The 15,178-nt window shown below is 42.4% G+C and overlaps 1 protein-coding gene across 2 annotated transcripts in view; it reads left to right on the top strand.

The window, feature by feature from the left end:
• Positions 1-15,178, top strand: part of grid2 (glutamate receptor, ionotropic, delta 2) — a 402,736-nt gene that overhangs the window by 117,611 nt on the left and 269,947 nt on the right. The window lies entirely within an intron of this gene.

Genomic DNA, 15,178 nt, shown 5'->3' with positions numbered 1-15,178 from the left:
GTGCAGAGCCCGGCTCGCCATGCAGCAAAAGACGACCCCCCATACTTTCATAGATACTCTTCTTTTGATGTCATCTCTCACCAGGTATGGTCCAAACAAGTCAACAGATATAAACTGGAATGGCGCAGCAGGTCTTGACCTTTCTACTGGCAGATCACCCATCACTTGTTGGCATACTTGAGCTCTTGCCTTCCTGCAGTGGATGCACTGGTTGACAACTTTCTGGGCCAGCCTTCTACCTTGGATGACCCAAGCCTTTTGCCGCATCCTTAACAGAGTCCCGGCAACCCCTTCATGACCTTCCTGATGACTTTGGCGTGCCAGTAGAGTTCCTAGCCAGGTGTCGAAAGGAACCAGTGGAACAGCCAAGCAGTCTTCTTTGAAATACTGTATTCGGCCTCCACACAGTAACAGCCCACTAGCTCCATCCGTGTACACAACCAGCCGGTCTGTTGTGGTGCTGGGGAAGGTAACTCCTTCTTGTGCTGCTAAACACAGATCTCGGAATGAGTCCTCCCTCTCGGCCGCAGTGATGATGCCAACCAATGGGACTGCCTCCCACTTTGGTCTTCCCCTGGCTCTGCAATGAAGAAACTTCTTTGCCGCCCTCCAGACCAGCGCTAGTGACTTCATTAGTCGTGTTAGGCTACTGAACCGCTTGATATCCAACAGGCTTGAAGCTGCAACCTCGGCTGGTGGCCTATGCAGATCCGCGGAGGTCGAAGTTGGATCCTGCTTGGGCTCCTGCTTTGCTCCAGCCCGGGTAAGGGCAGCAACAAAAGCCTTCTTTTGGATGCGTGTGAGGTTCTCTCCCGCTTCGGCAGCAACATCCTTGGCGGACTTCACTGGCCACTCACTCTCTGGGAGACTTAAGAACTTAGGACCCAGCTGCCACTCTGTGCCTTCATCCAACTCTCTGGGGCTTGCCCCTCTGGAAATAATATCCGCTATGTTGAGTGGACCAGGAATCCACCACCAGTCTTGGACGTTCGTGCTGCCTTGAATTTCCCCAATTCTATTTGCGAAGAACGTCTGGTAGCCGTAGCTTTCGCGTTGGATAGCCCCCAGGACTGTCTGGCTATCAACCAGGTGGTACCACCTCTCCACACGAATTCTGCAGTGCTTCTGGAAATACTTCTTCAGACGGGCAGCGTAGACAGCTCCACAAACTTCAGCCTTGACAGCGTCCCCCTTATGGTCTAACGGCGTCAGCCTGGCTTTGGATTCAACTAGCCGTATGGTCACGTCTTGTGGCAATTTCCACCGCAGGTACAACACAGTGCCGTACGAGCGCTCACTACCATCGGAGAATGTGATACCGCAGGGCTCAGCGGATGGGTCAGGAGGTGTCAAGGCTCTGACGAAACTCACCCGACCGAGCTCAGCATAGTCCTCAAAGAGGCAGACGGCATCTTCCCGGAGGCCCTCAGACAAAGGTACGTCCCATGTATTTTCTGATGGACTCTCTTTGCCCTTTGCTTCTTGGAAAGCCCTCCTCACCAAGATGGCTCCCTTCTGCTTGACAGGCGTCACAAGCCCAAGGGGATCGTCCAGTCCAGAGACTTGACTTAGGAGCTCTCTACGAGTGAGTGGATTTGGCACCCGTGCCCTTACTTCATCTTGCAACAGGTTTTCTCCCAATCTCATTTTCTTTTTCTTTTTAGAGAAGTTCACAGCCACCATCATGCGAAGTTTGTCACTCTCTGGGTCATACCCAAGACCCAGAGCTTTATTGTTCTCTTCGGAGAGTTGGTTTGGAAGGACCATCACTGAGGGTTCTTTCCTCTCCAGGTCTCTGTGTCCTGGCCTCCCACTTTGGCCAGAGTAGACCCACGGCTTCATGTAGAATCCGCCGGCTTCCAGGATCTTTTTGACATTAGCTGTTATTTGCTTGAGCTGACTCGGGTCGTTGTGCGAAGTCAGGACATCATCGACATAGGCGTCTTGTTCCAGCACACGGCGCTCTTCTGCAAGGTGGTTGAACATTGGCAGATTCGCCGTCTCACGCATGGCGACTTGTGCGATGCAGCCTGCCGGCTTATCTCCGATGTTGACCCTCGTAATCGCCTTTTCAGTCCTCATGAAGGTTGCTTCGACAGCCCTCCTATTGTTGGGCAATGTTACTGGATCCTCTATCCAGGGATATTTCGCATGCCAATGTGGCTTCTCACTGTGACGATCTCCGGTTACATACGTCAACCCACTCTTTATTTGCTCCAGCTCCCGCTCCTCAGAAATGGTCATCTCTTTCCCCCCAGGTTGACAATGTCCACATCTACAGTCGCCGCACCTGGGCTCACAGGCAGCCCCAATGCTGTCCCACCTCCACCAGTCCAGGAAGTCTTTGCTGGCCGCACACGTAGTGGCTTGGGTGAGTGGAGGCTGTTCAAGTGAGCCTTTACAGATGATTTCCTTATACTCTGCAGCTGCTGTCCGCATGGAGCGTGCAAAATGAGTTCTGGAGCCATGGGCCGTGATTGTAACATCTTCCAAAAGGTCTGGATGAGAACCACCCACTGTCGTCCCAAGGGGACCATCCCACAAGACAAGGTCACCAACGGAGCGCACCTTCTGAGGGACGAGCTGGCCTTCTTTATGGCTGATGAGGAGCTTGATTTTAGTGGGACGGACCAGTTTATGGAGGGGAACGTCAGGAAATATTTTTTGCAGTCTCTTGGGTGGCACGTGCCGATTTACTTCTGCGATGCTATTCAGCCCATAACACACAAGCTGGTGGGATCTCAAAGTTCCCTTTGAAGTTGTGACCCGGATTTTCAGTAGATACCGCTTGGTCTCAACTGTTACTTGCATCCCGCCAACTCCATGGACTATGAGCGTGACATCCTCACTCCGCAAGTTCAGCTCCCAAGCAGCCTCGTGAGTGATGTAATTGGTGTCGGATGCCAAGTCTATCAGGGTCCCAAGCTTCTGCCCAGCATTTGCAGTGACTTCGAGGATCATCATTATGACTGGGAACTCATCAATACCATTCTCCGCCATGACTGAACTGAATGTTTTTGAGACAGAATTACAGAACACATTTCGACACCGCTGAGCCAAGTCGGGGGCCAGGCTTGTCAGGAACTCTTCCTGGGTCTCTGTGTACTTTTTCAATTCGCCTCTTGCAGGGCTCGGCCTCAACTTCCTCAGCCCATCTCTTTCTCTTCCAGCCTTGGAACAGAGGTAATAGTGATGACGTGGGCCTTGAGTGTCCTTACACCCCTCGCTTTTACACAAAAAGGTGGTCTTGCACTCTGCATCATTGCCGTGAACCTCGAGACACCTCCCACAAGCACCAAGTTCCTTAACTGCTTCTTTCTTTTCTGCCACTCTGAGCTCTTTGAACTTCTTGCAGTAATACAGCTTCCTCCCGTGGCCTCTATCTCCACAGACAACACAAGATGCTTGGGAGCTTGAGGAGTTGGTGGACTTTGTTCGGGCGTGCTTTTCTGGGATTCTTGCCTCTCTCTTGCTGGGATCATCCCTTAATTGATCCAATTGCTCATAAATCTTCTCCTGACTTTTCAGAAAACCAAGGAGCATGTCGAACCTGTCTTCAGGTGATACGTCTTCCGTCCCTTTTGATACATAGACCAGCCACTCCTTCTTTAAGCTTTCAGGCAGCTTGCTCTCCAGGGACTTTGTGACGAGAGGATTTTTCAAGGCGCCCGTGTTTCCCAACGCGCTGAGGTCATACAAGGCTTTTTCAACAACCTGGATCAAGTCCACGATCTGCCTGGGTTGGTAGCTTTTCACCGGTGGCAGTGCCTGCAACTCTTCAACAATTTCCAGGGCAATTGCTGTTTTATTTCCAAACCGGTTTTCAAGGACGCGAAAGATTTCATCCGCCGTTCCATATGTTGACAGGCGAAGGTCCCTCGCTACCTTTTCCTCAAGGCTATCCAACAGCTGGAATTTCCTTACCTCCCGGGAGCCGGTAGGTTCCCCTTGCTTTTGGAGTGCCTCCCATTCCTTCTTCCAGAGGTAGAAGTTTCGCTTATTTCCATCAAACTGCGGGAGTACTGTTGGCTTCAATTTGATAGCAGGTGTCCGACGTGGCTCTTTTCCTGGGGACCCATCATTCTCCAGCTTCGCCTGTAATAGGGTGGCTTTCTCTGAAATCAAGTCAAGCAGCCAACCTTCCACACGCCTCATGCGCTGCTGGAAGTCAGGCCGCTCTTCATCTGGGACCCAGCGAGTCCATTTGCGGATGGCTTCTTTTCCTGCTCTCACCAGCCCCTCAAGGTTACTAAGCATCAATTCATATACCTCCAATTTCAGGCCAGATTCCTTTTTCTGCATCCGCTCACACTCCCTTTCAGCTGCCCCCAGTGCCAGGGACAGTTCAGGGTTGCCAAAACTTCCCCATAGAACCCTCTGGACAGCCTGCTCCACCTCCTCAAGTTTTCCTTCACATTCATCTGATGTCTTCTTAAGGTCTGCACTTACGTCCTCTTTGGCCTGCGCTTCTTCCTCAGTCCAGGAAATTTCCACCTCCTCATTTGCCTCCATCACCCGGTCAGCCTCGAGTGCGACCTTGCTGAAGGCTTCCACCAGTTCTTCCGCCGACATTTTCTTGCAAGACTTCAGTAGTGAGTTTGCCAGTCGGGAAAACCGCTGTTTGGCAGTCGTTCTCTCCTTCTTTAACTGCTGCAGAGACTTTGACTCCATTTTGGGCTTTGGAAACGAACTTGGAAAGCTGCGGGCGTGGACTCAGTTGCAGGTGGGCGTAGACTCCGCTGACTTAGTTGCAGGTGGGCGTAGACTCCGCTGACTTAGTTGCACGTGTGTGCCCAACTGCAGAAGCTGTAGCCTGGCTTGCTAGGAGCCTCTTCAACCAGCTCGAGTCGGTTTTTCACTGTCAAGTGTTCCGTCTTTTTTGGCTGTGCTTAACCCCCACTTGATAGGGAGGCACCAATTCTGAATGTTTTAACTGGGTTTCACTCAATGACCAGGCTTCTTGTATCTTTATCCGATTTATTCCTTTTGTAGCCCAGACAGTACAGGTGAAAAACCTTAAAAACCAGAGAACACCAACCATTTACAAATTTGCACATCTCTTATAAAAATAGGCACAGGAATCAACAATGATCAATTATCAAAATGTTTGACCTGACACACACATGTATAAATAACCACATATATATATAAATAAATAACCACATGTATATAAATAAACACATTTGTTAAGTTAATCATTTTAGCTTGAATCCATCACAGATATTAAATTAGCCTACATTTTCTAATACGAGAACCACAATGAGTGACTGATCAACCACATGGATCACTAAACAGTTAAATTGTTAGCAGCATGTTTAGCACACCATTTTTTCCCATATAAATATTTACAATACATATTCACTCCCACCAAGTTACAATGTGCAATTTCAGCAATTCATTTTAGACAAACTTCATATGATCTAGGACTATGCACGTTTTAAACCATGGCTTTATGCCAATCCATCACAGCAGTATTCCATATCAAAGAGCTAAATCACTGAATTAAGCAAACTACAATAAAACTGACTAACCAACGTTTCCACAATACATTCTGCACTACCCGTGAATATTTACAACACAAAAGCAGATACTACCGTGCACAAACACAAATGACTTTCCCGCGGCAGCATTCAAATGCGTCGTCGGCGTCCATCAAACAATCAACAAGTGGCACTCGCAACAAAGTCTTAACGTAGCGATCTTACCGGCTGTCTGTTCAGTCTTTGAATAATTGGTACCAGATTCAGCACAACTTCGGAAGAGCTCGATGAGAATGCCGCCTCTTACTCTCCTCGTGCTTTACTGACGTTTGTCTTTTTAAACAGATATTAAGCCGGAACTGCGTGCGTCTTCTTTTCCTGCTCGAGTGTTCACATGCGAGTGATAATTAGTTCCGCTTGACTGCCGACGACGAAAAAGGGGCGTTCACCGTGACAAAGGCTGTTTATGGTTCCTCCCTTCATGTGACTACTAGTGGGTTTTAATGATACTGTATCAAATATGTTGGGGCTAGAGTAAACATTTTTCCGAGTTCAAAAAACCTACTTTTAGAGAATGTCCCTGCTCTAAGGGTTTCTTTTCTGCTGGACAGTACATTACCATTCTATAAAAGCAAGATTCCTTTTGCTCTTTTAGTGTTCATTAAAAAAGTACATTAATCAGCAGCAAGAACCTTTTTGATGTTGGTACTTTACCTTTGCTGCTATTCGCCTGACTTGTAATTACCAGGAAGTGTCCACATTTTCTATGTGCAAGAAGTTGAAGGCCAATGGCAGATTTTAGGCGTTCCAGGGATCTGCAATTAAGAGTTGCTTTGTCACCTGCTGACTTGCAAACATAATGAACTCTTCTTTCATAGAAAGTCTCCAATTATTGTTGTACAAAAAGGTTGAAATGGAAGCTCTTGATATGAACCATACAATATGTCACAGTTAGGTAGTGATTGGGTTTTATACATCATGTGGACCATTTAGTCCTGCAGATTTCTGTTAGCACTTTTATTTAGAAAGTACAGCTAGGTACATATTTATTACAGCTACTCCCACTTATTCCCATTGCTGCTCACCTATGCCATGCATGTACTGTTGGATGTTAAAATAGGCTAAAAGCCAAAACTGAATTTTTAGACAGTCTTTTGTACTATTTAACAGATTGATACCACAGGGTCAGCCTTGAGCACATTGGCTCCCTTGTCACCAAGCAGCAGCACTTATCTATTGGACAGCCACATGAGGCTTGAGTCATTTTTAATGGCGTTTCCACTATCTGATACCCCATAAGAGGGTGAGGTTAGTCGTGAACCAAAGTCACAAAACTTTAACGAATGTGTCAAGTCAGACTCCTTTATCTTTATCTTATCTCCTTTAATGCTTTTAAAAAATGGAAAGGTAATATTAACATTTTTGGATTATACTTTTTATCCTCAGGGGTGTAAAGTTACCTTGATAGTTTAAAGCCTACCAAGTTATTTATGTGTACCTCATTTTACACAATTTGTAAAAGTTTAATTCAGAATCCAATGGCAAAAAAAAACAGTTGGAGTCATGTGACAGTTATTGGTTAAATGTATCAATCTGACCGATATATCGTGCATATTATCCATTCCTGTGTATAAAGGTAGGTCATATTCCTGCTCCTTTAAAGCATTGTCATGTGAAATGGTGCAATACTGAAAGCTTTACTTCTGAATCACTGGGTATAGTCCTGTAGTGTTTTATCAGTAATGCAATATATTTACCAAGATGCAAAAGCATTAAGAGCATAAGGGGCTCCTTTTAGAGTGTGTCTGCTTGTAGCATTAGTTAGCCAAAGTGATTTCACGGTATAAAGGATGTATGCTGCTTCCTTTTAAGGTCAGTCATGGCAAAACACAATTCTTTGACTTTTTTGTCTCGATATAATTAAGAATTTGGGTATGTTAAATGTTTATCATTATATTGATGGTTGAAGGCAAAATCAACTTTCAACAAGCTTGTGTTCTGGTATGTTGATTCATTTTGTTAGTTTAGTGAAGTCACCTGTGTAGGTAATGTCCAATTCTACCTTTAACCTAATGAATTTGCTTGATGTTGGGCCGGTAGTACCATAGAACATGTTCTTCTTTTAAAGCTAGAAAAGAGAGTGGCTGTTTTTAAACACATACCCAGGACGCAGTGAAAAACTAATAATAAAAAAATCAAAGCATGTTTGAATGAACATGAATGGTTGACATGGTGCAAAGCTAGCCGAGAACAAATTATTGTTGATTAAAAATAAGATGTCCTTTCAGAGCAATTCACAACATGCTCTAAAAGCTTGTCCCTCCTCTCAAAGCTGAATTGTTCCTATTGCTATTAAAATGCTATCATAGGACCAGAGTGAAAGAAAGACCTTGAAATATTATGTGTGTTTTTGTCTTTCTACCGATCACTGGGTTTCTCTTGCTTTTCTCTTCTCCTTTCTTTTCTCACTCTATTTTTGTCAGTCCCTATGTCCCTACAGTGTCCTTCATTCATGACTTACGGTTAAAAGGCAATTACCCAGTAAGACTGGGGGAGTCTGAATCAATACATGTGCACACTCATGGACTGACTTAATAGATCTCCTGGGAACACAAGATAATTATTAAATAGTTACTCTTTTTCTGGGTTGGACAGTTGCGTAGATATAAATGCTGTGTGTATTTTCATATATTTGAATGAGAAGAAAATGCTGGAATCTGTTATCGATTCTGAGTTGTGATTGAGGGTTCTTTCAATTATTATTATTTGTTTCTATCAGGCAGAGAGACAGAGGTGACATAGGGAACATATTGAACAATATTTCCCCTCTTCACAAAATCACCAGAAGACATCCTATGGTTCGCTTCTATGGAGCGTGTGCATACGTCTTTAAAAACGGGGGTATCCACTATGAACGGTCAATGTATGAAATGACAGGATTACCACACAGGTCCAAGTCTCTGTCTGTAAGAAAATGGCACTGTTATTCCCTCAGATACATATATAATAATATTATTTAATTACACTGAAAATACAAACATGAATGTAAGTGTCAGTTATAGAAATGTATCGTTTTTACTGTACAGTGATAGGAGCAGTAGCAGCATGAGGGTGCTGGTAATTGGTTGGCTTGCTGTAGCACTAATATGGAAGCTGGGCGACAGGAATGCCACTACAGCCCAGTGCACATGCTACCATTTTACTGTCAAATATGGTAAGTGGATTTGATTAAAGAAATAGCCGTGTAATTTTTACTTAGTAGTAAAAATCACTGAGGCGGTCAATTCTTGCTTAAATGCTGTTATGAGCATATGGGATAAAAGCGCATCAGAGTACAGACTCTGTGGGAGAGGGATAGAGGGAGAGAGAGAGAGAGAGAAAGAAGGCGCGCAGGGTGAGGTAGGCCTGCTTCGTCGCATGAAGAAGCCCGCAATTTTAGTTTTTTCCAATTCATGACACAGTTTTTTTTATTATTACTTTTTTTTAATGCGTTCTGCAGAGAAAGGAGGCTGGTATTGGTCACAGTTTGGAATGAGAGAAAACAGGACAGAGTAACACGGTGAATATCGCTCATACTTTTTTTTTTTTGGAAGATCTTAGTTCAGGCGGCCACCTAAGCTGTAAAGTGCTGCGGGAAACCCTGCATTATTAAAGAATGAGCTGCAAGTCATTGGCTCCTGATTGTAACAAAAGATGTCCATAAAACACATGCATGGCTGCGAACATTACCAATCCCCCCCACTCCTTACTCCAGAGAGTTTAGTTCATATAATTATTATGGTGTGCAGTTACCGTGGCAGTTGTGATTGGGGCCATTCAATCAATGACTATGTAGAAACATTAGATTTGCTTTGCTGCTGAGCACTCTAACTAGACGTCCTACCGTCAGATGTATAATCTGCTCATTTGTTGTTGTTTATATTGTTTCTTAACTGTATGGTCCAGATAAGGTGTCCGATATGGGCTTACACACCATTTGTGTCTGAATATTTCTACAATAGTAATGCACAAAGGGTTTGAAATACTGTCTTCATCATAGCAACACGTGTGAGGAGGATGGTTTATAAGTTCATTTGCAATCTAGTTCAGAGATGATTAAAAGCTTTGTGACTAAAGATGATGGATTATATAACACATGGCACATGTTTGTTTGTAGTAAAAAAAAAAAAAAAGAATTCAAGTTGAGTAGTGCCCATGTTGGATTCCCATTGTAGAGTTATATATTGGAGAATGCGTGCTCAGTGATATTTGTCATGACAAGCTCACATTACTTCTAAGTGGTAAAAGCCATATCTGCCTTGATGAGATGATATACTGTAGGTTATGCACTCCCCATGGCAACCTAAGTATATACATGACATGCACCACTCAAACGCTCCATTGTGCCCATGAAATACATACAACGGTCAATGGAAATGTTCTTTGGCAAATGTTTGTTGACACAGAGCTACCCTAGTCAGTATACACTGCAATCATCCTTGACATTTACTGTTACTGTAGCAACACTGCAGATTTTCTTGAAAGGAATGTCAAATGCTCCCCAGCTTTCGTCTTTCCGATGACTGCTGTAACTATCTGCCCACACAGTCGGAAATATGGTGATGATTATAGCGTGAAAGTCACAGGTATTTTAATTTAACCTTTTTATTTTAATACATGGTACTAAGCTGAGCATATCTGTTTACAGTTTCACTGGTAAATATGAAATTTAATAAGCAATCAGAAACTGAAAATAAAAACTGAATTTGAAAGCTATTAGCAATGTATTAGTTTAAAAATAATCTAAATGTACATTTGGTTTTGGGTGACAATGTAAATGATTACTTTTTTGTAAAATACAGACTTAATTATTTAGGCATTGGGAACCTAAAGCATTAACTAGGCATTGAATCAAATACATATGTGCCTTAATATTCTACATTAATCAAACATAAGATGTAATAGTAACCACCAGTATTAAACTTGTAAGAGTAGACGTTTTTGCATATCTGTGATCCCCATAATCCAGAACTCAGGCAGATCCTAATTACACCAAGCATTCCTTTTACCACTGACAAGATATCAGCTTATATTCCTTTACACAAAAGCCAAGCTTTTCTCACACACTGTAAGCACATTTTTCCAAAGTGGAATTATGATGAGTATTGTAAAGCTTAGCCTCTGCCTCACAACACCATGACTTGTCTGTCATCTGTTTTTGATAAATCATTCAGTTTGTCAAGAATGAATGTGCAACACAGTGTCATGTTAGATATTGACCATTAATGTACAGAAGAGTATGGAGCCTTGTGGCACCCCCATCCTGTAACCAGCAGTAATCCTGATAATTATTTCCTTATAAAGGCTACTGTTACAATCTTCAAAAAAATAATGAATCATTTTGTCCAAGGCTTTTGGTACAACCCAGTGGGTTCGCTATACTTAAACAAAGGTAACCCCTCAGACACCACATTTAAACAAAACTAAAAAGCCATTGTCCTACAAAATGTTCTCTAGTTACATAATATTTGATAGTGAATGAATTCCTCCATGTACTGTACTGTTTCTCGCCATGACATTGTGGTATTGCCTCTTCAGCTCCACAGAGTGTAGTGCTTAGCTCTGGGTTCTGGAGCCTGTTTGCCCAACATGATTACCGGAGTGTAAACTAGACCACTATAGCCACAGACATTGTTTCCATATCCGGAAACTGAAATAAGCAACAGGAAAATAAAAACCAAAAGAAGTCCTCCACTCTCTTAACATTTAGATTTGTTTTTAAAGCGGTGCAGTTCGGTACAGTAAAATGCAGGCAAAGTTGACATGACAAATTATAACAGAAAATAAACAATTAATGAAATGACAACAAGAACTCAGACGAGGCTGCTGGCTTCCACAAGGCTGCTACCAACTACAGCTGTTGTAGCACTTCATTCGTGTTTGGATTAGAGACATTAACTCACAAATTCTATACACAGAACAGTTTCCTTGGCTCATGTGTTTGCCATTAATTACATTTTCTTAACAAGGTTGGGCCATACAGTATAATGTGTGCATGATTAGGCTTGTATTGTTTAAAGGAATTGTATGTGTATTTACCAGCTGAATTAGACAGCTATATCCTGGGTTAAAATTGTCCTTCATCTGGGTAATTTCATTGGTAGTAAGTGAATGCACTGAAAAGGTAGTATTCTTAATTACATGCACTCACTTACAGGAAAGGATACTAAAGGATGAGCCGGTCTACGTCCAATTCTATGTTGTAGAGATTTACCCAACAAAGGATTTGTCTATCAAGCCTGAGAAACACATATTGCAAAGAGTGAATGAAGTGGTATAAATGTGGCAATGGAAAAAAGATTAAGGGTGCTGCTGTCCTCAAATACTCTACATTCTTTGATTTCTAAATACTTTTAAATGTCTGAAATAATAATCATTTTAATTCTACAATCATGTGTTAATCTTGTTTTACATATAAAGAACAAAAACATAGTTATTACTGAGGATTATTTCCATTCCAAAGACAATGTGTAGGAGAGAAACAAAAACAGGTTTTATTACAATACGCTTTTGGACATTGCATGTCTTAATAAACTTAAATATGCATGTTTTTCTTTTAAATACAAATGTTTTAAAATGGTAGGAAAATAGCTTTCAAGTTTAATTTTCCTTTCTGGGGTTAAAAGACCGCCTGGTAGACTTGGTCAGTCCCGATGTTGAATCCATGGCTCTGGCCCGTGTACAGTAAACGATATGCAGTATGATGGTTAGAAACACACTTACTGACAGTCAGTCAGTCTTACCTGAACTTTTGGTGTATCCAAGTCAAACAGTTGTGAAGTTAGCCAGCCAAACAGAGTAACTCATCATTCATGAATTCAGTCAGACTGTCAGTCAGAAAGCTTTGTGTCTAGTCAGTCAGTGGATGTAGAACATCAAAAGGCTGGAGCCTCACACTGAGCTCCTAGTGTGAATACTCTATGAGCAGAGTAATGCGATTAGAGTAGACTGTGTGATATTTCAATCGGTTAGCACCCTGCAGCAAGATGGGAAACATGTTATGAATATGAAATGCTGCTTAAGAGGGCTGCTGGATTGACTGGCTTTATACAGGAACTTTTAAGACCATTTGTGCCCCATCACCCCATTTAAACCAATGTTTACCACTTAACTCACTGCCTCTTCAGTTGTCCACGTTCTTGACTGGCAAAAACAAAAATAAAAACATGATTATCTTGGAGATATGTGTCTGATTTGAAGTTGAATGTAATTGACAATGAGCAAATAGTTGAGTGTTTTACTTTTGAACATTTATTGATCCAAAACATACTGAGATTTGTGTTTTGTATGCCCTCAGTTGTGCGAGTTTGTTAGTGCCACATTTTCACCTCAATCAGACCAAAGAGCAGATCTCCCAGTGAGCAGGAGATAAAGGGTGAACCGCACACAAAAAGATTGAGTAAAGTAGAGGGATTATAGAGATGAGAAGAGGCAGTACATTTTATATTCATGTCTTGGTTTTCTTGATGGGTGTCCTGTCTTCTCTGAGGTTTACTCCACTCACCGAAAAAAGTCGTGCTCTGGTGTCAAAAATTGTTGCAGGCATCCCACAGTGAAACCAAAATGATTTCTGACTAGACGGAAAGGTGAATGTGGCAGCAACTGACTCTGTCTGCATTTACTGGTGTGTGTGTGTGTGTGTGTGTGTGTGTGTGTGTGTGTGTGTGTGTGTGTGTGTGTGTGTGTGTGTGTGTGTGTGTGTGTGTGTGTGTGTGTGTGTGTGTGTGTGTGTGTGTGTGTGTGTGTGTGTGTGTGTGTGTGTGTGTGTGTGTGTGTGTGTGTGTGTGTGTGTGTGTGTGTGACTTTATTCTTCACATGGTCACATTAATGCAACTTGACCCTCTGATCTGTAATAGTACCATTAAGTACCCCGTCTAAAATAAAATTGTAATCTTGTTTCATGTTAACCATATTTTAGCCCACCGACTAATAGAATATGGACACATAATTGTCAAATGATTTGAATTGACTCATTTGTTTGTTTGTCATGCTGATGAATTTGCAGTAGACTTCAACACAAGCTCTATTATCTGTTATATATTTTTGTTTTTACTTTCGTTTTAGCAATAGACTTTAGGACAGAGTCAAAAAAACAAAACAGAAACAATAGTTTGGGGTGTACTTGAGTTTGCACCTTTCCTTTTTAATAAGCAAACACAAAATGTATCAAAAATTATAATGTGACGTGTAATATAATAATACAAAACACTGCACAATTCCACACCGAGGAACGTGTTACAAACTTGTCTTTCATAGACACAGCCGTTCAACTCCCGACTTTGGTGATTGATATTTCTGTGTGTTTGTGTGCTTGTCTGTCTGTCTTTGTGTCGGGGGGGCATGCTTATCTCCTATCTATTCTCCTTCCACCTCAGTTTGTCAAAGAGGAAATTGTTAATTTGAATATTTTGAATACAGTATTATTATCAGACCCTTATGAATATGCAATGTGCCACAGCTCTCATATACACAAATCAACAGTAGCAATTACCACCGTGAATAATAAAGTATTGCTGGTGATATAAAAAGAAACCTACTTGATGAATGTTAACTAGTGCAACACAAGCGCATCCATATGTTGTTAATTATTTTGTCCAGGGAATTAAAAGGCTGGATCAAAAGCTGCTGATATGGACCCCTGAGCAGTAACCATTAAAAGTCCAAGAAACATTGTTTCCATCTAAGAATTAATCCCAATGTAATAATTACCAATAAGTGTTAGCATTTATCAATGTTAATTTGTAATACTGTATATATGTTTCTACATTATATACAGTGAAGGAAATAAGTATTTGATCCCCTGCCAATTTTGTTATTTTGCCCAATTGCAGAGAACGGAACACTCTATGCTTTTAATGGTAGGTTTATTTTAACAGTGAGAGATGGTTTGCGCATGATGAGACATAAGTATTTGATCCCGTTGCAAAACATGCCTTAGTTCTTGGTGGAGAAAGCCTTGTTGGACAGCACAGAGGTCAGATGTTTCTTGTAGTTGGTCACCAGGTTTGCTCACATCTCAGGAGGGAGTTTGGTCCACCCCTCTCTGCAGATCCTCTCAAAATCCTTAAGGTTTGGAGGCTGATGCTTGGCAACTGGAAGCTTCAGCTCCCTCGACAGATTTTCTCTGGGATGAAGGTCTTGATTTTCATCTGACCACATCACCTTCTCATAAGCCTTCTCAGAATCATTCAGAGGTTCATTGGCAGACTTCAGATGGCCTGTACAAGTGCCTTCTTGAGCAGGGGACCATGCGGGCGCTGCAGGATTTTAATCCTTTACGGCGCAGTGTGTTACCAATAGTTTTCTTGGTGAATGGGGTCCCAGCTGCCTTCAGATCATTAACAAGTCCCTCCTTTGTAGTTCTTGGCTGATCCCTCACCTTTCTCATGATACTTGATACCCCAAGGGGCGAGATTTTAGATCATGGAGCCCCAGATTGAGGGTGATTGATGGTCATTTTCTGCTTCTTCTAATAATCAAACCAGTTGTCTCTTTCTCACCAAGTTGCTTGCTGGTGGTCTTGTAGCCTATTCCAGCCTTGTGCTGGGCTACAATCTTGTCCCTGATTTCCTATGACAGTAGTTCCACCATGATCACAAGACCTGTCTACGGTCTTGCCCTCGGTGGAGAGGTTGTAATCTGATTTACAGGTTACAACA

This window comes from Eleginops maclovinus, chromosome 12, assembly GCF_036324505.1.
Source record: "Eleginops maclovinus isolate JMC-PN-2008 ecotype Puerto Natales chromosome 12, JC_Emac_rtc_rv5, whole genome shotgun sequence".
Taxonomy (NCBI): domain Eukaryota; kingdom Metazoa; phylum Chordata; class Actinopteri; order Perciformes; family Eleginopidae; genus Eleginops; species Eleginops maclovinus.
The sequence above is the reverse complement of the archived record's forward strand: the minus strand, read 5'-3'. Positions and strand labels throughout refer to the sequence as shown.